General features: G+C 49.1%; 1 protein-coding gene across 2 annotated transcripts in view; it reads left to right on the forward strand.

The window, feature by feature from the left end:
- The first annotated feature begins 13,534 nt into the window (after positions 1-13,534).
- LRRN2 (leucine rich repeat neuronal 2) overlaps positions 13,535-27,363 on the forward strand; it is a 97,667-nt gene continuing 83,838 nt past the window's right edge. The window contains exon 1 of one of the 2 annotated variants that reach the window (XM_043533582.1): positions 13,535-13,842. The gene's annotated coding sequence lies outside the window, so the exon portion shown is untranslated. Of the gene's footprint in view, positions 14,293-27,363 lie in introns of both variants that reach the window. The other variant, XM_007065116.3, reaches the window with a different exon arrangement.

Below are 27,363 nucleotides of genomic sequence, written 5' to 3' on the forward strand. Positions count from 1 at the left end.
GAGGGACAGAGAGAGGCAAAGGAAGAGAGAGGCTCCTCTGAGAGCTGTAGCTCAGAGTGGAATGAGGAACTGTGTGATATTCTGTGTTTGGAGAATAAAAGTGTGGTCCTGGAAAAAGACTCTGGGTGTGGCAGAGTCCTCGTAGGTGGGCTGAGAAGACAGGCAAATAGGCAGCAGCTAGCTTAAAGCCAGACTCTGTAGGTGGCACTATGAGATACCACTTAAGTGCCACTTTGAGGACATATTGTTTCCTTCTTATTCCTTTCCCCCCATGGCTTCCTATTGTCCGTTACACCCACATGCTATGTGTATGGACAGCGCCTAGCACAATGGGACCCTGGTTTGGTTTGGGGTGTGAATTTTGCCTGTTTTCATACAACGGGTTTGCTCCCTCTGCAAGGACTGGGGGAGGCTCCAGGCCACAGCCCCTTGTATAACTCTCAGAGGAAGAAGGGTCCATTCTGACAGCTCTGATATCTCCTTCTCCATTTCCATGAGCAGCATAGTTTCTCATTCTGTCACTTAAACCCAGGCTCCCCGGCGCACTGTAACTTTCAGGGCACAGTGGCAAGTGGTGCTCTGCCCTCCAGTGGATTCTGTCTCCTACCAAATCAGCTCTCCCAGTTCCAAGTGCACACAGCCTTCCAAAAGCCCTCATTAAACATATAACTCCAGCCCCAGGGAGCATTTGATTTGACTACGGAGGGAAAGTTATGGGTTGGGGTTGGGTGAGCAGAGGGGGTAGGTGAGCCAGGTAAGTACTTTCCCAGCAGAGAGATGTGGGAAAGAAAGAAGAAGGAGAAGAGTACATAGCAGTCCCTTAAAATATCTGTTTGCTGAGATTGATTGGGGAAAGCTTCGGGGCTTGGGCTGAGCTGGCCCGTTTGTATTGCACACGACCAATATTTCTCAGTGTCGTCGCCAAGGGAGGAAGGCTTATTGATCCCTGCTTAAAACAAAACATATTGGGAGACCCTGGGTGCCAGGGGTAACATATAGCAGCTCTGCCACTGGCATAAGAAACACTATAACTCAGGAGCGCCCAGGACCTGCGTGAGTTATGACTCTGTCCTGCACAAGCGACAGGCCTGCAATAACTTACTCGGCACTGCTGGTAAGTGATTCAGTTTATTCCGCATGGGGGAGAAGCATACAGGGAGGGGAGATTACTCTTTGGGCCTTGACGTGGAAAAAGGGCAGCAGATGGCTTTTTTCCAAACCCATCCAGTTTATTTCCTCTCCCCCAGCATGTAGCCAGTGGAGCCAAGTTTAGTTCCTTAAAACATAAAAAAATAATAATAGAGAGATTTCTTCCACTGAATAAAAATGAACCATGCTTCAGATGGTGTTAGAGCTCCTAGCATATTAGCTCTTATTGTCCAGTCTGTGTTAGTGTAGCCAGGATTTCCCTGAGTACCATCTACAACTGAGGGGGAGAGAAAAGTACGGGGAAAGGTAGCATCAGCCAATATATAAATAAACATTGTTCTCCTAGTTAAATTCACCCCTGTGCAGCATGAAGCCTTGAGCATCACTTAAGTTCCTCTTTAACTCTCAAAATAGAGCTTAAGGGCTGTATAGGTGTTGTGCTGGTCTGCTGCACAGGGATATAAGGACTGCCAAGCTGGATCAGACCTGGGCTCCATGTTGTCCAGTCTCCTGTCTCTGCCAGTGGCCAGCACCAGCGGCTTCAGAGGCAGGTGCAAGAAACCCCACCATTGTTATTATTATTTATTATTTGTACTAGTGGCGGAAAGCCCTTGTGGTTACACCGTGTGGCAGCTGGGCCAAGTAACCCACCCTCTGTGCAGTCTCCCTCATACAACCAACTAAATTGTGGCATGGAAATTGGCTGTAGAGTAAAGGTGGTGATTGGTTGAGTTGCCTCTGATCTCACAATGCTCTCGTACAGGGGTTCTCAAACTGGGGGCTGGGACCCCTCAGGGGGTGGCGTGGTTATTACATGGGGGGTTGCGAGCTGCCAGCCTCCACCCCAAACCCCACTTCACTTCCAGCATTTATAACGGTGTTAAATATATTAAAAAGTATTTTTAGTTTATAAGGGGGGGTCGAACTCGGAGGCTTGCTCCGCCTCTTATAACTAGGGCCCTACCAAGTTCATGGTCCATTTTGGTCAATTTCATGGTCACGGGATTTTAAAAAATCCTACATTTCATGATTTCAGCTATTTAAATCTGTAATTTCACGGTGTTGTCATTGTAGGGGTCCTGACCCAAAAAGTAGTTGTGGGGGGGGGGGTCTCAAGGCTATGGTAGGGGATGTGCGGTACCGCTACCCTTATTTCTGCGCTGCTGCAGGCCATGGCGCTGCCTTCAGAGCTGGGCAGCTGGAGAGCAGCGGCTGCTGGCCGGGAGCCCAGCTCTGAAGGCAAAGCCACCACCAGCAGCAGCGCAGAAGTAAGTACGGCACGGGATGGTATTGCCACCTTTACTTCTGCGCTGCTGCTTGCAGAGCTGGGCCCGCAGCCAGCAGCTGCCACACTCTGGCCACCCAGCTCTGAAGGCAGCAGCGCAGAAGTTAGGATGGCACAGTATGGTATTACCACCCTTACTGCTGCTGGTGGGGCACCACCTTCAGAGCTGGGCGCCTGGCCACCAGCTGCCGCTCTCTGGCCACCAGCCGCCGCTCTTCTGCCTCCACTGAAGGCAGCGTAGAAGTAAGGGTGGCAATACTGTGGCCCCCCTAAAATAACCTTGTGACCCCCCCCCCCGCAACTCCCTTTTGGGTCAGGATCCCCTGTTTGAGAAACGCTGGTCTCCCCTGTGAAATCTGTATTGTATAGGGTAAAAGCACACAAAATACCAGATTTCACGGTGGGAGACCAGATTTCATGGTCTGTGACGTGTTTTTCATGGCCGTAAATTTGGTAGGGCCCTACCTATAACCGATGCTAGGAAAATATGCTGCTCTCGATTTGTAAGCCACAATAACCTGCAGATAATTCAAGCTGCAGTTCCCAAAGAGTTCCAACAGACATATAGGATTGCCCACTCAGGAGCTTCCCCCAGCACTGCTCAGTGGATTCTCTCACTCTTACCCTGTCTTTATTGCCAAGTTACTGGGTTCGAGGCTGGAATCACTGGGTGGAATTCTCAAGCCTGCACTACACAGGAGCTCAGCCTGGATGATCGGAATGGTCCCTTCTGGCCTTCAAATCTGGGATAAACATACCCTAGCTTGGGAGCTTAGTAGTACAATGAGTTAGGGCCAAGCCCTGAGGTTTCTAACCTGCTTTCACCTGTTCTTTACTCAGACACATTCCCACAGAAGTTCCTAGGGGTTTGCCTTAGCGAGGCTCTCAGGCTTTTGGTCCTTAGTGTGCTCTCCTTTCACCTCTGTGTTTGAAAATCACGGTTTCATGGTTTCTTTGCAAAACCAATAGAAGTGCAGTGGTTTTGACTGTGTTTTGCTTTCTGCTTTGGGGTTCAAAATAGGGCCTCAGTGGTTCATAGGACTTGTAAGGGATGAATTTCAGGCATTAAGACCTGCAAGGTAAGTTGAGCAGTATCATCCCCATTTTAAAGAGGGGGAAATGGAGGCACAGGAAAATGAAGTATCTTGCTGGGATCAGCACTCACATTGCCTCAGTAGCCACAACTGTCTCATAAGACTGTAGTGGCTGCATTCTTCCCAGAGCCAATCTTGGTGGCTTAGAGGAGAAAAAACAGGGTCGTGAAGTTCTGTAGAAGCAGAGACATGTAAAAGGTTATTGAAGAAAGATCTGCCTTGGATTTTTATGAGCTGCATCTCCAGTGAGATAATCTTTTAACCCTGTGTTCTTAGAGAATACGTTCAAGGTGATTTCTACTGTGGTAAAAGTGTAAGAATCCCTGAAGTGGCAGAGAAAATAAATTAGCGCCATCTCAGCTAAAATCACACACAATTAAAACCTCGATTGGGAAATACTTGTCTGTGTGGAGACAGCATCTTGAAAATGACATGCATTAGTCATTGGCTGCAGCTAGCCGGCTCAATGTGCAGTAACAATACGTTCCGGAATGAGGGGGCGGTCAGAGAGGCTTCCGGTACAGGTTCCGGTCCAATCACAGGCACACTCTTCTCTCTTCCAGGCATGTGTGATATCCTGGCTGTGGGCTGCGTCAGGGGCCAGTGGTATAAGTGCTTCCACACTCAGGGGCCTCCAATGAAATTTCACCATTTAGATGTCCTTCTGCTGCCCACATGAAACCCTTCTTCCCTCACCCCAAAAATGTACATGGAACCGTGCAAATATGTGTCAGCATTCCTCCCCTCGCAGCCTCTACAGGAAGGAGAATCCTGGGCATCTTTCCCAAGATGTAAGCATGCTCCCAGCATGAAGAGTAAGGCTGGAATTCAAATGCAGTTCTCTCAAGTGGCATTGCAGAGCAATTCCCATCCCCAAGGTAGCAAGTTTGTGATCCAAGCCTCCCAGTCATAATAATGCAAAGCCCTGGGGGAACTAACCTAGAGTTAGAACTCAAATCCATAACAATGCAGAGTAGGGCAATTCCACCACAAGACTTATTCCTATCATAGGACTTATATGGCTCCCCTCATCATAGTATCTGGGCATTTAATAATCTTGAATACATTTATCCTCATAACACCCCTGTGCCATAAGGAGGTACTGTTATCTCCATTGAACAGGTGGGAAGCTAAGGCATAGAGAGACTAAGTGATTTTCTCAAGGTCACACAGGGCATCTGTGGCAGAGCAGGGACTTGAAACCAGTTCTGCCAAGTCCCAGTCTAGCAGCCTAACTCGCCCTTCTCTATACATAGCTGGGGGGCTGCTTTAAGGATCCAGCCATAATCATGCTGCACAAATGTGCACAAGCTCTGGGATATCATAGTTCTGTGCAGTTCATTTGGGTCCTGTTGTTGCCATGAAGTTTGCTCACCCGGCTGCATCCAGAACCCACTCTGTGGACAGGGTCACCACAAAGCCAATGGTGCTGATCAGTACTTCTCCGGCAGCTGGGGAGGAAGCTGCCCGGCATCTGATCTCCTTTCAGCCAAATATTTAGGGGTCAGAGATGGCTCTCCCCAGTGCTACTCTACATTGCTGGACTCTTCTCTGGTTCCCGGGGTCCACTAGTAATTGCAGAACATCCCCGGAAAGTTGCATGTGGGAACAATGCACAACTCTGTCATGCAGGATTCGACTGAACCAATGACTCCTCACTTCTGGTATCCTACCACCAGCTCTGGCCAATTTCTGCTGATCTGAAACTGATTTGGAAGAAGAGGAACATACTACATCACTAACCTGGCCAGTTATACAGTATACTACACAGTGCATGCTGCAGGGAGGTGGGATAATGTCCTTCTTGAAGTCATCATGTTAGCCAGTCACATAACAAGATATCAGTCTAAAACCAGCCCCTCTGAAATGACAACCTATGGCAGGATTACCCCAGCATGATCTGGCCCTGAGCTCCGTTGGAGCCTGTAAGTGCAACTGTACTGTTAATAATTATAATAAACGAAGCACCTGGGATCTTGGCTTATCTATCTGCCTGCCAGACTCTTTCCTTTGCTCTGGTTTTGGCACTTAGGGGGTTAAGCTCTTGGATGAATTCAAGAGCTTCATTGCTCACGGAAGCGAGAGACTGATAAGTACTAATTCAACCGGACATAACGTGGGCAGATGCTGTGCAAGCAATCCCCACCCCAACGCATGCAGAGCTGGAGTGGAGCACACCTGGCTTGCTATTAGGGATGGGTGAACTGGTTTGCATAAGAAGCAATCCAGAACCCACCCCAAAATGACATGAAAACTTTTTTGAGTTGCAGAAGAGTTTAATTCACCACACCATTTGTTCTCAGCTTTGGCTGAGGCCTCCCTGTATTACTAGTCTGGTAGAGTTATTCCAGATATCGATATTCAACATATTGCTGGGATCTAGCTGTCTGAGGTACTTATACAGCCCCTGTTACCAAAGCATCTGAGCACCTCACAATTGTTGATGTATTTATCCTCATAACACCCCTGTGAGGTACATTTGGGCTATATTAGCCCCATTTTACAGATGGGGGACTGAGGCACAGAGAAGCTAAGTAATTTGCTCAAGGTCGCACAGGAAGTACATGACAGGGCAGGGAATTGAACCCAGGTCACCTAGCCTTAGCTGAGTGCCCTAACCACTGCACCAACCTTCCTCTCAGATACCACTTTGGAAGGCATTCAGATTCTACACTGAGGCACACAGTATAAGAACCTGAATAAAACAGAACAGAATAGAATAGGTGCATTTTCTCCAAAAGCATGAGGCCCCCCTTTCCCTTCCTTGAGCTAAAGCTTGGCTGCAGTGCTCTCTGTCAGTTCCGCATGGCTAAACTGTGAGATTAAACTTTAGGACAGGCGGGTCAATAGCAGGCCATCAAGTACTGAGAGTAATTGCTCAGAGAGCATCCATTAGAGTCCAGATAGTTTCCCATGAGAATGATGGGCTCCTATGGCCTGATTTTGTGTGTGTGTGTGTGTGTGTGTGTATGGCACAGGCACAGCACTAACATTTTCTTTCCCCACATAGCAGAGGTTCCCATACTGTTGTCCAGGGACCACTGCCCACCCCTGAGCAGGGAGCTGGTTTAATACACGATTCTGACTCCCTGATACTCTTCCCACGCTGTGTGGCGCTCATCCACAGAAGAGATTCTAGCCCACAGGGCAAGGGTTCCCAAACAGCTCAGCTGAGGAGAGCTCTGTCATGTAGGCAGCAGAATAGCTGGTTAGGCCCCGGTCCTGGTCTGCACAGGTCCTGGCGGGAGTCAGAGCAGTTGTGGAGCTGAAGTAACTATGTCACTGGTGGAGAGCCCTCAGTGGGCAGAGTCTCCTACATACCCCACACAGGCAGCTAGTACAGGAGCCATCTCCACCAGCTTTAGCCAGGGGGAAGTTCTCGTACACCAGGGGAATTCCTGGCTGGCCATTTGCAAGTTGTGACTCTGGCCCTATGCAGAGTAATGAATGAACATGCCGGTTCATTACTGAATTTAGAATGCAGTGGGTCTGATTCTGTGGTATTTATATGGCCCTCATCACTGTTATCTGGACATCTCACAATCGTTAATATATTTATCCTCACAACACCATGTGAGATAGGGCAGTGCTGATATCCCTCTTTTATGGGTGGCGAACAGAGACCCAGAGAGACTATGTGACTTGCCCAACAGGAAGCCTGTGGTGGGACAGGGAATTGTGTCTAGGTAGCTGGCTAGTGCCCTAACCACTGGACCATCCTTCCTCTCACCAATCTTCCTTGACATACACCAGTTTGACAGGGATGCTACTCCATTGACTTTAATGGAACCACTCTTGAATTACCCTGGTACAAATGGGAGAAGGATCATACCTAATACCTCTAGGTTTGGGGATGTCTTTATTTGTGTGTCTTATGCAGGACACTGCTGAGACATAAATAACAAATAGCTACGTATTAGGTATTAATGTAGAAAGTGTGCTAGGCACCACACAGACAGGGATGTGGATGCAGTCCCTGCCTGATGGCCTTGCAACCATTGTACTATTTGTCTGAAAGCCTAATGGAGAGGGAGAGTGGATGGCCAGGGAGGTATCCTGACCCAAAGGGATTCTGGCTGTTCAGTTGCACAGTACAGCCATAGACATAGAGTGTACTGGGAGGGAGGCAGGGTCTGAACAGTGCAAGGAGAACTGCATAGAGGCATAGAGTTAATAAAGTTCCCTTCCTGGCTGCCAGACATCCAAGACAGGCTTCTCTTGGGCCTTTCAAAGCTTAATCTCCTCTATAAATAAAAAGACCTGTCTGGATTCTGGTTTCCTGCATCTGATCCAGCCATACCTGTACCAAATGTTAAGCTTAGACAAGTAGGGTAGGGTACCATATCTGTGTATTCTCAATTTATGGCCCTAGAATTCAGCTGACTTTTTTTGGATGAGGCCCTTCCTCAGAATTCAGCACCATCCTTCTACAATAGAGGTTAGGGGATGTTGATCTGGAGTTATGGTTCAGTCCAGTATAAATATAGGAACCACTTTCAAAATTCAGATCTAGGTCTGGAATTGGATTTTGGATACCCCAAAGCTCAGAGGTCTTTGGATCTGCATGCAACCCCCCTTTTTCATCTTTTAACTCTATAAAGAGTTTTCCAGGACAGTTTGTATGAAAGATATTTAAAGGGTGGGGCCTGGTCCAATTCCCACTGAGGTCAGTAACAAAACATCCATCAACCTCAATTAGTGCTGGATCAGGTCCTATCTCTCTACCATCTAAGGGCTAAAAGGGCTCTGTTCACAAGGTGGTTTGTTTATTTGTTTGGCTGACAGTAAATCACCTGCTTTATTATAGCATTCTGTCATGGTTGCAGTGATCAATTTCCCAGACTCTGGAAGGCGTGACCAGTCAGAGGGGACCATAATTAAAGTAAGTCAGATCTTTTGGTCTAAGAAAATGCCCTTGACTCTGTCCCAGACGAGTTAAGTGCTGTCAGATCAGTCCTCACATGAGATGAAAGACTCCTGGAGTGACCCTATAAATTCTTTGCTTCACTGGGCTCATTGCAAACTCCCAAACCTGTTGCCATGTCCAGGTGTTCTGATTGCCAGTGCATGGACCCCGAATCCCTTTCAAGGCAAGCATAGAAACCTAGCGGGCGATTTGCCTGTGGGGTTGCCAGAGATTAAAAGAGCTTGCTAACAAAGTCTGGGTTGGAGGCGGACAGGTAAAGGTCTCCTCCAGTTTGTCAGTTCACTCTCACAAAGGATGAGAAAGGCCTGAAGTGGAATCCTGAGTCCACCTGAAATTGCCTCTGGGCGTGGCCTTTGCCTGGCTAGTTTGAAGCATTTTCCCCGCTACTCAGCTCCCTGATGTGCTGTCATATTTCATCCATGCCTCCATCTGGCTCTGCTCTTAGATCTGGCTGGGATCTTTTAAATGGATTGTCTCTGTGCTGGGCTCAGCAGCTCCTTGCTTTAGCCAGCTATAGGAGAGTATGCTTTAAGAGATAAGAAGATACAACTCACAACCCTAGTAGCCTCTCACAGCAACATTTACGGGAGTCTGTGAACCACACATTCACCACTGCCACGGCATGAGTCAGGGAGCTCAGTTCTCCATTGCCTTGACCTCATGCCGTTATTTATGCCTGGGCGAAGGGGGCCTAAAACAATACGGAACTGGAGCTCTGTACAGATGTAAGTGCCTTGCACAGGCACAAAGCAGTGGAACATAAGAACATAAGAATGGCCCTACTGGGTCAGACCAAAGGTCCATCTAGCCCAGTATCCTGTCTTCTGACAGTGGCCAGTGCCAGGCGCCCCAGAGGGAATGAACAGAACAGGTAATCATCAAGTGATCCATCCCCTATCACTCATTCCCAGCTTCTGGCAAACAGAGGCTAGGGACACCATCCCTGTTAATCCTGGCTAATAGCCCTGAATTTATTAATAGCTCCATGAATTTATCTAGTTCTTTTTTGAACCCTGTTATGGTCTTGGCCTTCACAACATCCTCTGGTAAGGAATTCCACAGGTTGCCTGTGCGTTGTGTGAAGAAAGTCAGAGCTTTAGGGTCTGGAAGGATGATTCATCTTAACAGCCATGGAGGATTACCATGGGGGTGAGGGGAGGCAGGTTCTGCTCCAGTTCATGGGCTCCCTTTCTTCACTGGGTCGGCACATACCATTCCTTTCCACCAAGTGAACCAATAGCTTGGCTAATCCAGCAGCTCTCTGACTCCCTCAGCCAGAGACATTGTACCCTAGGGCTAACAAACAAACAAAGAGCATTCCCAACTGTGGTCTGCAGAGAGCTGTCTGGCCATGGGGCATTGGCTCCTCCTCCTAAGATGCACTAAAAGAAGCTACAAATGCACTGAAGATTTCCCTAATAGCACTTTTGTAAGGAAGCAATGGCTGTAGTTGGCACAGGATTATTATCCAGTGTTCAAAGGAAGGGCAGGTGTTGGGGACCATGAATGGTAGGATGGGTGTCCATAAAGCAATCTCTTTTAAGTTGTGGTCCACGCTCTGAAAAAATTGAGAGCCCTGTTGTAAGGTATGCTTGATGGGGTTGCTGACAGATAGCTAAAGGCGGCCTTCCCTGTTTCCCCTACTTCTCTCTCTCTCTCTCTCTTTCTCTCTCTCTCTCTCTCTTCCCTTCAAAATATCATTAGGAAATATGAAACCTGTTTTCCCAAGGAGTGCTTGGGAGATCATTGAACTTGGCGTACGTGATCTGAGTTATGTCCATCTGAAACACAGCAAGCCACCCAGCCGTGCCCTGGATGCCCAGAACGTCAGCAACTGCTTAGCATGGCCCAGTTCAGCCCTGCCGTACCTGCTTAGCGTCCCTAAGCACAGCAGCAAGGCCAGTGCTGAGTGCCTCCTGAATCCTTCCATTTCACTGAGTTATCTGGGAGCTGAGGGTGCTAGACACCCTGCAGGATGGGGCCCTCACTACTTGGCATCCACCTTTGCAAACCTAACAGGACACCAGCTTTCTCCCACCTCCGATGTCCAGGCCTCTCCACTCTCCTCAGTTCTGGCAGTGGAATTGCCCAAATACAACCACCACATTTTTAAGGGTTTTCCAAACTGACCAGAGGCCTGGGAATCTCATGGGGAAAGGTGTTCTCAGAGGATATCCGGGTCAGCTCTGCAAAATCAAGAAGCTCGATCAGTTTGAATAATAACAAGAGACCTAAGCCTGCATCCATTAACACCCATGTCAAAACTCCCAGTGATTCCTGTGGGTTCAGATTCAGGCATTCAGTCAGCCATTCAGGCACTTCTCCAAGCCAAACCCTGCCTGGAGATTCATCTGTTGCTATTCACAAGGGATGCCTGCTAAATAAAAGTCCCTGATTCAACAGTCAATCCCTCATTCAGCAAAGGATTTAAGCACTTGCTTTACTTTAAGCAGGCACTTAAGTCCCGTAAAGGACATGCTTACATGCTTTGTTGAATCAGGGCCAAAGTGCCACAGCATCACCCATCTGCTCTGGCACACGGGCAGGAACGTTATGTTATTTGCAGCATGGCCAACAAAATCAGGTCATTGTAGTCCCTTCCCGGGTCTCCCTCTCTAGTGTATTCTCCATCTCACTGCCCAGCCCACTGTCCCAGGTGAGTAGTCTGGAACCAAGCCAAATCCCATCTCCAGTCTAATGAGGAAGAGAAAGGCATGAAACAAAAAGACAATGGTCATTGTTATTCTTAGGGCATCCAGGATGCAAATAACTCCAGGACGTCAGCCATCTGGGGCTGGGAAGGGATGGCGTAGGTCAGATGTCAGCTGGCAACAGTGGTCTTGAAGAGCAAGCTACACCAGCATGGGACAAGAATCAGCCAGCTACGCCAGCATGGGACAAGAAATGGGCCCCAAACCAGAACCCCAGTTCCAGGCTCTCACTGGCTTTGTTCAAAACCCATATCTGGATCTGAATTTTGCACATGGTCCCATGCCTATTTGAATGGGCTTGAGCTAAAATCACAGGTCAGAACAACCCAGACATTTGGAGTGGTTCAGACTCCAAAGGTGGATCTGGATTTAAAAAATTCTGTATAGCCCCCAATTTTTAAATGAGCCTGACCAAAACCCTGCATCCAAACACCTTGGACTTTGGGCTGTCAGAAATCTGGATCCAGATCTGAATTGTGCAGCCTGCTATGGCATAACCACATTGTAAAAAGGTGGGCGGCTCAGGTGGTTGTCTCTGCTGTGGTTTCCTCCAACTCTTCGTTTCCAGTGTGTGGCTACTTCTTCTTATTGCAGGTGATGCCCCTTAGGCGTGGTGGCTTCCCTTCAGTGTTTTCAAGTGGAGAGAGAAATGGTTGGAAAGGTGGGGGAAGGAAACACAAACACAACCTGCCTAGAGGACACTGGCCTCTGCAATCTGAGGTCCTGTTGATATGATGTTGCAACATAAAGTGTACTCCCTCTCCCTCGCTGCAACCCCCAAGAACACCCACAATCCCTTGCCTCTGGGACATGGTGGGGTCAGGGAGTGATTTTTCAGTCATTTTGTAGGTCAACGATCCCAGAGGAAGCCCATCCTTGAAATGAAGGTTCCAGGGGAGATGCAACCAAGTAGGAAGGCAGCTGAGTCCTTGCTTTCTCCCTGTGTTCTGCTGTCAAAGTCCTGATGCCCCAGGCTCTTCTCCCCCATACAGTTCTGTCTCTGTTTTCACCTGCACTCCAAGAGTGTGATTTTAGGGCACAGGCCTTTCTGGGCCAGCACCATGACATGGTGGAAAAGTCTTATCTGCCAAAGCTGAACTCAGAACTCTGCCTAAGGTACATATTTGGGTTCCATTACTAGCTATCTGAGTGCCTCACAATCTTTACTGTGTTTATCCTCATGGCACCCCCATGAGGTAGGACAGTGTTATCATTCCTATTTTATAGGTGCTCAGAGAGGCTCAGGGACTTGCCCAGGGTCTCACAAGAAACTTGTGTTGGAGGAAGGTATTCAGTTCAGGTACTTTAGGTCCCAAGCTAGCACCCTAAACCCTGAGCCATCCTTCCTTTCTGAAAGGTTAGGCCTTGAATATGGCCAGCTCAGATTTCTACCCAGCCCGACCTCAAGTAAACTCTGCTACACTCCTGCCATTAACAGCCAAGCTGAGCATGCGATGTAATTACAGGGAACAAGATCTGAATGAACTCACTAGGATTTTAAAAGTGGCAAGTGAGGATGTGGGCCAGAAGCAGTTTGTTTGAGGCCTGCTTGGCTCCACCTGGGGCAAGATGGAGGAAGACACCGGGGCACAGGTGACTTCCACGTGGCTCGGTAGGAAAGTGACACTGTCTCTTGTTAGATGTTCCACAACAAGGCCTAGAAGTTGCAGCAGGGTGGGAAGCAAATGGTGGCAGAGTGGAGCCTGCAATTCGCGAGGCTTTAAAAATCCCCAGACAAAGAGAAGTGTGAGGAACCCCAGCCAACTCCATGCCAAGGCCCAGTGTGCCTTACCCTGAGCCAGGCTGGTGCAAAAGAAAAGGAAGGTCCTCCTTGCCAAGACGCCATGACCCAGACAAGCCGGGAGAGGTACAGAGCGGCTGAGCCCCCAGCACGCCCTAGTGATAAATAAATGTGTCAGACTGGTGAAGAGGGTGCAGAAGCAGATGAGGATGCCACAGAGCCATGCCATTTTGAGTTGGCTCATTGCAATGAGGTGGGAGCTGTCTCCCGGTTCCTCTGCCATGCCAGGGTGCCACAAGCCATAGCAAGTGCCCCAGGGCTCCTTGCGCCACTGTGGCTGCTGACCCCTTGACACCCAGAGCTGCTTCAGTGCCAACCTGCCATGACACCAGAATAGTGTGGGGAGCCCTACAGTGCCTCAGTGCCAAGATACTGGTCTCCATGCTAGCACCGAGAAACATAAGGAACCCCAGGGCAGCGTGGCACCATGACACCACAAGCCAGTATTGTGTGATGGGAGCGGGAGGAGCCATGGGCACGCTGGGGCTAAGGCCCTGCAAGCCGGACGGGCACAAACCAATTGCTAGTTCATCCCTCCGCATCTCGGCCTTTTCAACAGCCCCAAACGGGGGAGGCGGGGCGGGGGAAGAGCTCAGACAGAGAGAGACACGCGTCATGTTGAGGGACGCAGGGAAGCCATCTGTGTCCCCAGAGGCGCCGATCTTCAAACCGATTTAAACAGGACGAGCTGCAGTTGAGTCCTTTGATGCTCCTGCCTGTGCTGTGAGGCTCAGCCCTGCCAGCAATCTGCTTGGCTCCCTGCTTCTGCCAGGCGCCTCTCGGCCTCCCGGCCCTCTCTGGCCCCCCTTGTTTACTAGGCAGAGCTTGTTGGCGCCTCAGGGGTTAAGTGGTACAGCAGGCAGGAGCTGATTCAGGTGGGTGGCACATTGCAGTGACAGGGCTCCAGCGAGGAGGAGGGAGGATGGAGAAAGAGGAGGAGGAGGTGGTGGGAAGCTGCTGAAAGCCAAGGAGAGTGGAGTGTGTGTGCTTACAAATGCGACGTGAGAGGGGGAAGAATGATGGTCCCTCCCTGCTGCCTCCAGATAAGTAGCTGAAGGAGAGAGAGCGGGAGAGAGGGGAAAATTGGCTGGCCATCATCTCTGAGAACAGAAATAAAGTGTGTGTGTGGGGAGGTGGGGTGTGGGGGGCATAGAGCAGAAACTCCTCAGCTTTGGCTGGTCCATTACGCCGGCTGCAGTGGAAACCGCAGCTCCCCATTGTCTGTCAGCTCCGGGGCTCCGTCTGAACCTGATGTGTGCATGTCTGTGTCAGGGAGCAGACAGGCAAATGACAGCGGCGCTAGGAGACCAGAGGAGAGTCCAAGGGTAAGTTGGGATCCGTCTATTTGGTGGCGGGCATCGTCAGTGCACAGAAGGCAAGGGGAGATGGGGAAAGCATGGGTGCATTCGTGGCTGCATGGTGCGACTCTTGGCTGAGGATGGGGAAGCCTTGGCACCCAGAGTTGGGTGTTGGTTGTTTTTTCCCAAGTGCATTTCTTTCTCTCTCTCCCTCTTATTTCTAGGACAGATGCTAAATGCTGAGAAAAAAGGGGCAAGGGGGTGGGGGGATGTGCATGGGGGGGATGCTGTGGTACCTGTGTGTTTCAGTTGCGCTAAGATGAACAGGTGAGGAAAACAAGACTGAGGCAGGGACGGATAAGGCAGCTGATAGAAAGGAAGGTTTTCTGCGGCACAGATGTTAAGGGCCTGATTCTGATCTAATTTACACTGGTGTAAATCTGGAAACTCCACTGGAATCAATGGAGCCAGGGCCAGATTCGGCTCTCAGTGAGTGGTGTAAATCTGGAATAACCCCAGTGAAAGCAATGGAGATGCGGTGGACTTTTACTGGTGGCAGTGAGATCAGAATCCAACCTTGGATAAGAACACCAAGAGGATGTGATCTGGCCAGGAACCAACATTTCCAGCACATTAACCCTTCTGTGGCTGAGATGAATGAAAACCATTAAGCGAGAGAAGTTAGATGTGGGAGAGAGGCTGTGTTAAATAACCTAGTCTGGTCCATTAGCCTCCTACCTCCACCCCTGCCAGCACAGAGCTCAGCTCGCAGATGGGAGAGGGGAAAGCGGAGCAGAGCACAAGAGACTGCAAAGTAAAAAGTGATCCTCAAGCCAAAACCTAGGAGCAGCTGACAAATACAGTGGACATTGACTCTGGAATAGCACTGCAAATGTACCCAGTGCTTTTGCAAAGGGGATCCCTGCTCTGGAGAGCATCTGGCAGCAAGCAAACAAACAAAAGAACCACCCACCATCCACCCTCCAGAGCCCGCAGAGCCCAGGGAAAGGAAAGCCCATGCAGATGGCTGTCTGTCTGTCATCCAGCACCCAGAGGGGGAGGCAGGGTAGCAAGGGGTGAAGCCCATGTGTCAGTGTTAAGCACAGAAGGGAACAGTCTCATCAGGCTGCTGTAGCAGAGGGTTGGTTAAGCAAGCTGGGGTTGGGGATAGGGTGCCTGCTCCCCTCTCTTGCCCCGTGGTATCAGCAGGAGAAACACCAGGACAACTGATGGTGTTGGCAAGGTCTTGCTGTCTTGCTGTTGGCAAGGTCTTCTCCACCCCCCCCACACCCCACCCACATAGGCTCACACACACCATGCAGGCACTCGCCACCCTATACACCCCTCCTCCCATGCCTTGCTAAAAATCCCAGCCCTCTTTTGATGTTTCGTGACTCCAGCCTGCCAGAGCTGTGCAGTGTATAATCATGTGCCTAGCAAGGCTGAGTTGGGAGGTTAGGGTGAGCTCTTGTTTCTAGCAGATTGATGGGGATTTGTTTTTCCTCTGCTATTGTGTTCCGTCATAGACTCCCCCTGCCCCCACCACCAGTAGCACTGCCATGAAACCCGCCCTAGTAACAGAGTGGAGGCTCAGGCTGCCGGGGAGTGGGAGGGTAGCAGCCATGCCCCCAGGTGCTCAGTGTAAATAAGGCTGTGTGATTCCAGTGTTGCTATGCTTAGCAGTGACATCAATTGTCTTCTCTCTCCCCCTCCTCTGCTCCGATGCCTGGACAAGAACCAGGTCTCTCCCTCCTGCTCTGCCTCTTGCTCTGTGCTGGAGCCTGGAACAAAAATGGGCTTGAAAGATCTCAGCAAGTCCCTTGCTCCCTCTAGTACCTGGTTAAGACTCCAGGCATGATACGGTTGTGCCCAGAGAAAGAGTCATGCCCTGGGGATATCAGCAATGGCAAGGAGGAACTGACCAAAGGAGAGCCAAGCCCCTTTGGGCGGGGAGTGCATGAGGGCTGTGGCTACTAGGGATCGGGCATTGAATGGAAGGGAAATGCCCTTTGTGCAGGAGGTCTTGAACAGGTTGCAGGCCGTGGGCCAGTGGCGATGGCCCTAGGGGATGCCATGTGCTCAGTTCCAATGTGTGCCCTTATCCAGGACTGGAATGGGAAAGAATGAAGGCGTGAGACCCTGCAGCTCCCCTTGGTCTCAGTGGGCAGCAGCTGGCGCTCAGCACCTCGGACACTCAGGCTCTTGTGCACAGGCTCCCAGAGGGCTGAGACTGTGGGAATCTCCTTCCCTTTCACCCCCTCACACGGCCATGCTGGTCCTGAACCAATGGGGCACACAAGGCAGGTAGTGCAGATCCTTATTCCTGGGCCAGCAACCAAAGTATAAGCCCCATGAGCTCTTCAGGGCAGGGAGTTTTGTGCTTTGGGTAGTCCCGGCCTCACTTCTCGCATTTAGCAAATGTTAAGCAAATGGTGGTAATAATACATGCGAGGGTCCTGGGTCCAGTGGTCCCTTCTTCAGCTGGGGCAGGTTCCACTTTAAATCCGAATCTGTATAAGGAGACTCGTGGGTTTGTTTGAGATTGCCAGTTCCAGTGCACAGCCCAATGCAGCTTGCCTTGCAGCCACGAGAGGCCTGATCTGGCAGCCCAGAGGCAGGGCAAATGCCTAGGAAAGCCAGGATTAGTTTTGCCTGCATAAAGGCTTCAGGGTCAGATCCTCTGCCTTTAAAAGTTTGAGTTGATACTCACAGTAGGGTCACGAAACCAACTCTCAGTGCTAGCATCACGATCCTACCATGCCGCCTGCTCCCCAGTCCCTTCTCTGCTCAGGGGATCAGGGAAGTCTGGATTCATTGATCTGTCCCCTATTCCCGGCTCCCCACTCATGGATGGAAAATACAGCCTGACCCTCTGATTTGACTCCTGCTGTTGGCGCCCCCCATAGTTGTGAGGGAGCCCCCCTCATCTGTCTCCTACTCCTGGCTCACCATCCTAGGTCACCCCAACTGATCCCCACCCTCCAGTTCACAGAATCCCAGAAATGAAGGGCTGGAATGGACTTCCAGGTCCATCTAAATCATCTCCCTGTGCTGAGGCAGGATTCCATATACCTAGACCGCTAATCCGGTTCTAAATAAAGGGCCTGATTCCCAATCAGTCTGCAATCTGCACCCTCTTACAAAGCGTGTGTCAAACGCTACCAACTCAGAACGCACTGGCTCACTGTGTGGTGGTGGTGTAAAGGTGTGAATGCCAGCATTTTGCAACCACGCCGCTCTCACTTGTGCACTAATGTAAATGGCTACCCATGGTGCAAGGCCAGGGAGACTCTGACTCCCCCAATGGTGCATTTATTGCTGGGGAAAGATAGCCGACGGACAGCCTAGGGGCTGTTATTCATTCCTAGAACAGGCCCAGCCTGGGAGCAGCAAGGCAGGCACTCACCCTGCTACCCTCATTGTTCAATAACTGCCCTCCTTGGAGAAGGGACATGGGTGGGTCTGAAATGAGCCCAGCTAAATATCGCTGTCCTACTATTAATCCCATTCCTTTCACCTGAGTTATTTTTGACAAGGGGATGTGTATTCCCCCACCCTTACATTTCAATCTTGCCCCTTATCTTCTCCCATAGCCGTGCGGCTGTAATGTAAAAACAAGGAAATTGTCTCTCGCTATCGGGGGGGGCGGAGTGGGTGAGCAGCGATAATGCTACCTCTCTTTATGAAGTGGCGTCATTAGAACCCTGATAAAATTCCGCTCGCACAATGGAAATGAAAGTGGTTTGTTGAGTAGGACCCTTTGTACCCAACCAGAACAGATCTGATCTTGTTATGCATTATGTGGCACTGAGCCACATTATCTGTCACATGCGCCCGGAGATGTGTCTCAGTCCCAGGGAGATAGTTGTGAGGGCGGAGGGAGGGAAGAGCTTGCATGCAGGATACAGAGAGACACAGCGCTGCCTCTGCGTTCCACTGCATGGGGACATTCAGCAGTGTTGGAACCCTGCTGAGCTCCCGGTGGCATCCAGCAAGAGATGTCTGCAACTCTGGGCATAGCAAGGTCAGCACCTAAGTTCTCCACACAGGAAGCAGAGGAATTATTGGTTTGAGGGGAATATAACTGGGAGTCATCAGAGGAGGTTAGGAAAAGGGGAAAATTCTGCCTAAACTTCAGAAGATAACTTCCTGACAGTGAGATCTATTAGCCTGCATAATCACCTCTCAGAATGAATGGTGGGAGCCCCGTTGCGTGGCACATTTAAAAGTAGGCGGGGAAGGCACAAATTCCCAGGGACAGATCCTCGACTGGTGAAAATGGACTCAGTTCCATCTACTTCAATGGAGCAATGCTGATTTACCCCAGCTGAGGATCTGACTCATATTCCTGGCCATCCCTAACTGATATAATTGTGTGTGAAATAAGCCTAAGAACCAAGAATTAGCCAGAGATGGAGATGGGAGAACCTCAGAAGGCTTGGGGTTCGGTCTAGACAAGCACTTTAAAGGCTGGGTGCATCTCTGAACCTCGTGAGATTGCAAAAGTGGGCTGAGGGATTTGATTGGAGCAGCTTTTCCTGGAAGTTTTCCCATGCCGCCTTCTCAGATGATGATGATAGGCTATGGGACTCTTTCCCCATGGGTAAAGTTACCTCCAGCCTGGTGCACTAAGGATCTCTCTTTGCCCACACCTTTCTTACTAATTGAATCACTGTCTTCCACTGGAAGATGGCCACTAAGCACTGACCTTGCTTCAGATTGCAGGTGATTGAAAGAGTCATAGAGAGTTTCCTAGGAGGGGAATCGTTGTGATCCTCATTTCTTTGCATATGCAACTGACAAGTTGCATTGGGACAGACAGCTAGATAGAAAGGCAAACAAAAGGATGTACTGGACATATCCCAAGAACAGCTTTACTCATGATATTCTGGCTTGTCTACTTCCAGCTGGAAGCCAGGAGTTCAGAGGCTGCCATAAAATTAAAAGGAAGTGGCGGGGAGAGAGGAGGAGATTATCCCAATGTTTCTCAGGCTACATCTACACTACGAGCTAAGGGTGTGATCCCCAGCTCATGTAGACATACTTTCGGTAGCTTGGTGAGAACTAGCAGGAATGTAAGTGACAGTGTAGCCACCATAGCCCAGGCAACTGCAGTGGCAGCATGGCTCAACCGTGCCGAGTACACCCCCACCCCCACCCCCGAATCCCATAGGTACACACGCTGCGCGGCTAAGGCAGGCTGCCGCTCCAGCTAACCAGGCTACCGCAGCTCGGCTACTATTTATACTTGCGCTAGCTCTCACCCAGTACGTCTGTGCGAGCTGGGGATCGCACACGGGCGCCTAGTGTGGACATAGCCTCAGAAACATGCTTCAGTCTGAGGCTGGGAGGAAGGTTCCACCGTGAGGAAAGTTCTTTTCACCCATCCACAGTGCGGGAGCGACGGCAGCTTCGGATCGCCATGCCCTCAGCGACTCTGTCGCACGTTACTGTGTTGCGGTACCATGTTGCAAAGCTCACCTTGAGCCAGTCCCCTAGTTATGTTGGCTAGTCGTAGATTTATAGATTCCAAGGCCAGAAGGGACCACTCTGATCATCTAGCCTGACCTCCTGTATAGCACTGGCCAGAGAACTGCCCCAAAATAGGCCCTAGAGTCACCCCTGAATGCTGCAGGTTGGACAGAGTTTCCTTGGAACATGGCAGTCCAGTTGCACCTAGCTGACTTAATGAAGTCCATAAAGCTATACCATTTTACACCACTGAAGACCTGGCCCTGGCAGCCAGAAAGCGATCCCAGAGGGGACCATGTGAGGGGCTTGCTAATTAATTCCCTGTGTATAGAAGCTTGCTGCAACCAATCACTTTTGCAATCCAGCCCTTTTGCCTGGAAACACACAGGAGATCAGTGTTTCGCTTGGACTCTGTAGGCAATGAGGTATGAGCCATCAGAGTACTGACTGATGAAACATCCTTCTGCTTCTTACTCCGGAGTGGGAGGTGCCAGCGACTTTCTCTGATTCTGCTAAGCAGCCTCCTGGAAATGAAATTGTCACTCCCAGGAGAAGTATCTTCCCCTATCCCTTGCATTGGAAACTGTAGGTTTCTGCCCACTTCTGGAACTGGAAACCCCCCAAAAGGAGAATAACTAGACCCTGCAAATCAGGACGATGGCTTGCAAGCTACTTCTCTGGAGCGAATTAAAACTAGAGCAAGATAAAAGTGAATGACACCAAAATTTACCTTTAAGAGGAGGGATGGTCTTGTGGTTAAAGCTCTCAGTCGGGACTCAGGAGAGCTGGGTTCAGGTCTTAGCCCTGCCACAGACTTCCTGTCTGACCTTGGGCCAGTCACATGGAATCAGATTTTCAAAAGTGCTCAGCAGCCATTGCACTGGCACATCATCACTCTATGCCTTAGTTTCCCATCTGTAAAATGGGGATAATAATCTTTCCTATCTCTTGCCCTTTGTACATCATGTTTATTTAGATTGTAAACTCTTTTGGTCAGGGACTGTTCTATGTACAGTCCCTAGCACAGTGGGCACAAGATTTCAACTGGGGCCTCTGGCTCCTACAGTAAGACAAATCCTGGCTCATACTGGTCCTCTCATAGAGAAAATCCAGGTGAGTTTGTGGACAAGGATGTGTCAGAGATGCAGACAGGGGTTGGAGTTTGCTGGGCTGAGTTGGTGTGATGGGAAGCACAGCTAGGCACATGGTGAGTCAGAAGTTTTTGCTTCTCTTCTGTTTAAGGGTTGACCCTGCCCTTGGACTTTGGACACACACAGTGCACGTCCCTAAAAAAACTATGGACGCAACTTGCAAAGGGGACTTGGATGCCCAATTCCCAGGGACAATTAAAATAATCTAGGTCCCTAGGTACCCCACACACAGTGCCCCCTGCCACCGCTCCCATGCCACAGCCCTGGGGGTGACAGTAGGCTGATGAATGGGGCAGTTCACGCTTCTTGGGGCTATTATTTCAGGGTGTGTGGACTCAGGCAGGCAGGTGGCAGGCCATGCAAGCTTTCTCCCTTACCTCAGCCAATGTAGTTCAGTCCTAACTTGCAGCATTCCTCCTTTTCAAGTAAGGGTCGTACGCACACACCTGACCTTCTGCAACCCCTGCTTTTCCAGTAATGGATCACCACACACATTCTCCAGTGCACCTCAGTCCAGACCTCTGCAGTTCCCTTCTGGGGCTCCCATTGCCCTGTCAGTGCATCTCAGGCACCGCCTGATACATCCCGCAATGCCAATGCACCCTGATCTTGTACACCCCTGCTTTCCAGCCCTGAGTCCTTCTCATGATGCTCCCGGATATTGCAGAACGGCCCTGCAGTTTGACTGCCTTCCATGCTTCCCAGCCCCCACGTTTTTTCCAGGGGAAAGAAAATGAGATGAGAGAGAGAGAGAAAAAGAGAGAGAGTGCTGTTTAAAAGCCTGAAGCTGTTCCAGGGCATCAATCAGTGTATAGGCAGTAAAATATACGTGCAGGTTTGGAGATTGTTGATGGGGTAGAGTATTTTGCAATACATATATTTATTGCTGGTTTTGTAAAAGGCTGTTCCAATGAATGGGTTTTAGTAAGGCAATAAATGGTAAAGAAAATTGCTCCGATCGCATCTCAGACCATCTAAAACCATTAAGTCAATGGGGGCCCTGCAAGCCCCTCTGACTTCCACCTCTCCCACGGGAAAAGGCAGGGTCCAGCAGGGATCTAGGTGGGAAGGTGTGTTGCTGCTTATATGAAGCTGACGTTTACATTATAGAAGCAGCTCCCACAGAGATGGAGAGACCATGATGCTTGGTGCTGTTCATGCACAGAGTGATAGACAGTTCCTGCCCCAAAGAGCTTGCAGTCTAAATATCCAACTGGAGGGAGGGAAAACAGAGGCAAAGAGAGGTGACTTGGTTAGCCCATGGTCACACAGCCAAGCTGAGAATAAAGCCCAGGTTTCCTGAGTCCTGGTCCTGTGCCCTATCCACTGCCTATCCACACTGCCTTTCTTGATCCCTATGGCCCTCAAAAGTTTGTACGCTTGCTCATTTGTGAGCGACAACTTCTCTCCATCTCAGCGTCAGCCATCATGAGTCACTGCTCCAAGACAATTGTGGCATTTCCAGTGCTCCTAATCCCTGCTGAGCTTGATGGCAGGGGTGCTGGAACAATTTTGATAGTAGGGGTGCTGATGACAGAAATCATGGAAACCATGTATGCGGCATTTGTTATTACTACTGCAAGCCAGGCGGTGCGGCAGCACCCCTTGTTCCAGCACCGCTGCTTGATGACATCCCCTGCCTTGATTGGGAGCATTTAAGAAATAAAGGGCCTGATTCTCCTCTCCCCTGCACTGGCATAATTCAGAGTCGCTCTCCTGATTCCAATAGAATTACCCCAGCATGAAACTCGTGCAAGCAAAAGAAGAATCAGACCCAACAGATCCAAAGCTGCTGCTCATACTCACTTGGGGTGAAATTCAGCTCTGTGCAGAGCAGCCAGCCCAAAGTCTACTATGCCCCACTTGAGTCCCCTTGATATAGACCACTGCACATGGGTGAATTTCATCTTCTAGCCACAGGGCATCTGGGATTAGGGATAGGCAGATAGTGCAAATATCTCCCTCCAGATGTTCATACAGATTTTCAAATGAATTCAGTTCAGCTGTGTTCATGCCTAATGGCTTTCCATGAGTATTCCAGCCAATGAGTTTATTGGCAGGAATGTTTGTAAGGGATTATTGAAGAATATTTCCAGAAAGAGTTCTGAATTTTTACTCACAGCTATTTGCAAGGGAAACCTGATTCTAAGTGTTATGCACATCCAGTCAGGGAAACAGCAGCATGCCATGTGGCCTGTTGTGGCCTATAAAAACAGCTTGAATTTCAAATGTCAAGCACTCACTGTGAACTGTTTGCAAACAAGGTGTGGAGCAAAAATTTTGTGCAGAATCTGTTTGGTGAATAATTCTGAATAACAAATAAATATGGGAAAGTTGGGATCTGTTCCCAGACAATTCACAAAGGGCTTAATTGGAACTTAAGTGGTGCTTAGGGCTTATGCTGGCTCTATGCAGTGGGTGCATTTCACCCAAACAGGAAAAAGAGACAAACTTAGTCAATACATTACTCGTGTTGAATTATTCATTCACCAACTCTACTCAGAATTAAAGCCATTTCCCCCTCTAGCACTCTGGTATCCTCTGACCCCAATGAGACTCTAGTGATGCTCATTAGAATTAAAAGACTATCCCCAGGTTCTGTTATAAAACTGTATTTTGTGGAGTTTATAACCAGCCATAAAAATTCTCTCCAAGATTCAAGTTGGCACACAAGGTCTGAGCTTGACTGTCATTGTTTTCCCTTTTCTGTTGACCAGATGTGAGTTGTTTGTTTTAAAGTTCAAGCAGGGGAAATTATTTTATACTAAAAAGAGTCTTTTATGCTTCTGTGAAAAACGTAGTATCACCTGCTTTGATTTATTTTAAAAGCCTTAGTAAAGCATCTATCTCCAACATGGGGCATTTTAACAAACCTCCTCCCAAAGCTAGGAAGAGAACTCAGGCTTCCTGACTCCACTCACCTGTTCTAACCAGGAAGACACACTGCCTCACAAAACCAGGAATAGAAAACAGGATCCCCGCTCCTGTGTCCTAACCCATCAGCCACATTCCCTCACACACAAAAAGAACCCAGGAGTCCAGACTTCCAGTTCTAATTAGTAGATCACACTCTTCCCTTGAGAAGACTAGACCCCAGGAGTCCTGACTCCCAATCCCCTGCTCTAACTACTAAATGAAAGGAACAAAGAAAAAAACCCAGGAGTCCCGAGTCCCTGTCCTCGCTATGTTTTGTTTTTGTTTTTTAATGTACAGGTGGGAGAGACAGTAACTGCCTGTGTGCATTACAGTGCTCAAGTAGCATTGCACTAAAGCCTAGGATATGCAATGAGTGACCTCTTCAATACACACCTCAGAGCAGAAGGAGACCCCATCTAAAACACTTGAGAGGAATAAGGAGCTGGGGATGCTCCATTGTGACACTGCTGGGTTTTACACAATCTCCCACTGCCACCATAGTAAGCCAGAAAGTCTCTGAAGGGCTATCATGCAAACGATCCCCAGATTACACTGGAGTATCATATTCTACCACTGAGATTTTTTTATTGTTTTTTCCTTTTTATTAAACTGCCATTGAAATAAGACAAAGAGATTTCAATGACACTCTCCAGACATCTTTATGGCTTTTTAATTTTTTTGTTGGCTCCCTCTTTGTTTGTAATCCTGCCCCCGCAAGGAGGCACAACAAATATATCCTCCCCCTGGCCTCCCGGATCTTTACTGAACTTGTTCCTTTCCATTTGGCAAACAGTGGATTTTCTCCATGTTTTTTTCTGTTTTTAATGGAAGTTAAACTAAGAGGGTTGTTTATGTTTAAAAGTGATAACTTATGCCCCAAATCTATCTCCGTTTATGCACCCGCACCAACGAAGCTGCTAGTGCTGCAATGTGAGAAATAGCAGTGATTACTTCCATGCTGGTACAGAGCAGCAGGACAGCTGCAAATGGTGGGGTTTGGGTGATGGGGGAGGGAGGTCCTACAGAAATAGGTTTTCTTTTGAAAATTGCTGGTAAGTTTAAATGATGGGGGGAAACACACACTAAACTATATCTAAGTAACATTGGTTGTTAATAATGGGATATGCTTCCTGTCACTACTTGATAGGGCAGGGTTTGCTCGGGCAAGATTTCCAATACAGGTCAATGCAAGTGTTGTCTGAGTAAGGGCTGCAGGATGGGGCCCCTAGTGAGTAAGGATTGGATGCTGATTGGTGCTCCCAGGTAGATGGAGAGATGGTTTGATGGCTGGGTCTGGCTAGAGCGAGCACAACACGAATGGACAAATGGATAGAGGGACATATGTATCATTGGAGGGACTCTGGAGTTACACTAGTGTCAGTGAGAGCAGGGTCGGGCTCGATTTGTGTATAGTATGCACAGCCCAATGCAATTTTGTTGTGCATAGGGCCCTTCATGCAAACGGTCTTCCTTACAAAGTTGGTGTGGATAACCTATTTACAGAGTTAAATCACTTTAAAAGGCCAAGGGGAAGAGATGTGAAGAGCCAGTCGCAAAAGAAGGTAGAGAAGTTGCTCCAGCTCCCTGTGGCCTGAGTCCTCCATTTGCAACGTCCTACAGAACAGAAGATGCAATCTGCTTTGCCTTTGCGCACTTGCAGGGTCTGATTCTCCCTTGCCTGACCCTTATGCAGTCATTTATCTCAGTGCAATTTGGGGGTGACGCATGCCCATTCTGATATGGCAGGCACCATGCTGTGCCCCACTTTGCACTGATGTAACCTGTTGTCATTCTCTGTATTACTGTAGCGCCCAGCCATGGACTACTAGACCCCAGGGTGTTAGGTGCTGTACAAACGCAGAACAAAGATGGTCCCTGCCCCAAAAAGCTTACTGCAGAAGTTATAGGGCAATGGAGAATAAGCCCCTGCCCACAGGTCAAGAAGGAGCCCGGGGAGAAACTGTGCCTAGCAGAGGCACCCTGCCCTCTGTGCTCCTGGGAGGGATGGCGACAGCTCTGCCCCTCCTCTCCTTCCCCCCAAGACCTGTGGTGTAGACAGCCCTGTACAGACTGAGATACTATTTCATTATCTTCTGTGATGTGTTTTCCATGGGGCCAGAGCCAGAGCCTGAGCCTCAGAGCAGTATAGCTCCAGATCAGAGCAAATCAGTATAGCTCCACTACCTTCACTGCATATGAGAGGCTTCGCACTTCTAACGAAAATCTAAAAGAACTAATTACACAAACAAGCACGACTATCAGGGTGAAAGCGATGTCTATAAATCAGAGACAAACTGAGTGATATTTTTGAAAACCACGTGCAGTGTCAGAACTAGCTGTGGGTTGTGTGTCCACCGGCAAGGGGAGGTGGAAAGTATCGGACGTGCATGACTGCAGATCGCTCACAGGAGAGCAAGGCCATGCTCAGCAGTGAATGTCTAATTCCCATAGGAAATGAAAGAGAGGGCAGTGTCTTCTCCTGCTCGTAGAACAGAAAGAATCCACGCTGGTAGGTACAGTAAGCCAGATCCTCAGCTGGTGTAGGTTGGCATAGCACCATTGGCTACAGGGGAAATTCTGAGCTGAGATCCCCAATTGGTGTAAATCAAGGTCACTTCATCATCCTAGATTAAATTCTAGCCACACTGAGGTGAATAGCAAAACTTTGCTTCACTTCACTGAGGCCAGAATTTTACCCTCTGTGTCAGATGACTTCACTATAACTATGCTGCCTTACACCAGCTAAGATTCCAGCCCAATATTTTCAGGGAACATTATTGTATCCCAGTGACAGCCAGACTTGTGGTTTTCTGGTTTGATGAGGACTGGAACAAGCTTTTTCATATTTGTGGGTGCTCTGCAGGGCAGATCCTCTGGAAAAGAATATCACTGAGGGGGGGAAAGGGCAGTCATCATTCTAAAGCAGCTGTGCCTGCTGAAGAAAGAGGTCTCTCTAATTTGATTCTTAAGAATGGAGGAAAAAAAGCAGAGAGCAGCCCAGAATGGAAAAGGTGACACTTTTCTAAAGTGTTTCTCAAAATGAGCTTTGGAAAATGAGCACTGGAAGAGGCAAGTCATTGTCACTCACAGCTCAGGAGTCAAAGCAGGGCAGATGGAAATGGCCAGTCAGCACAAGCTGAAAGCAAAATTATTACATACCAATATAGTGTACAGTGCATTGGTGACTGGGATGCTGCTTGACCTTGGCATAGGCTTTCCAGTGAGGTCAGATCTTATTGTGTGATTTTATTGTCCAGAATCTCAGAGTTCCTCGTGCCCTTCAGTTTCAATTATTTTTTTTTAAATGTATTTCAATAGCTCCTTTCATCCAAGGATCCCAAAGAACTTTGCAAAGAGAAATGATCTTAGCCTCAGCGGTGGGAGGTGCACAGTGAGTGCATACTAACTTTGCACAGGGACACACAAAGTGTAAGGCTGTGGAGACTCAGGACCAGAGAAGGTAAGGCCAGAATTTTAGGAGGCTCAGCACTCACCGTGGAGGAGTGATTATCCAAAGATCTCAGCTCCCATTCAGGCACTGTCCTTCGAAAGTGGCCAG

This window comes from Chelonia mydas, chromosome 21 (genome assembly GCF_015237465.2).
Source record: "Chelonia mydas isolate rCheMyd1 chromosome 21, rCheMyd1.pri.v2, whole genome shotgun sequence".
NCBI classification, from domain to species: domain Eukaryota; kingdom Metazoa; phylum Chordata; order Testudines; family Cheloniidae; genus Chelonia; species Chelonia mydas.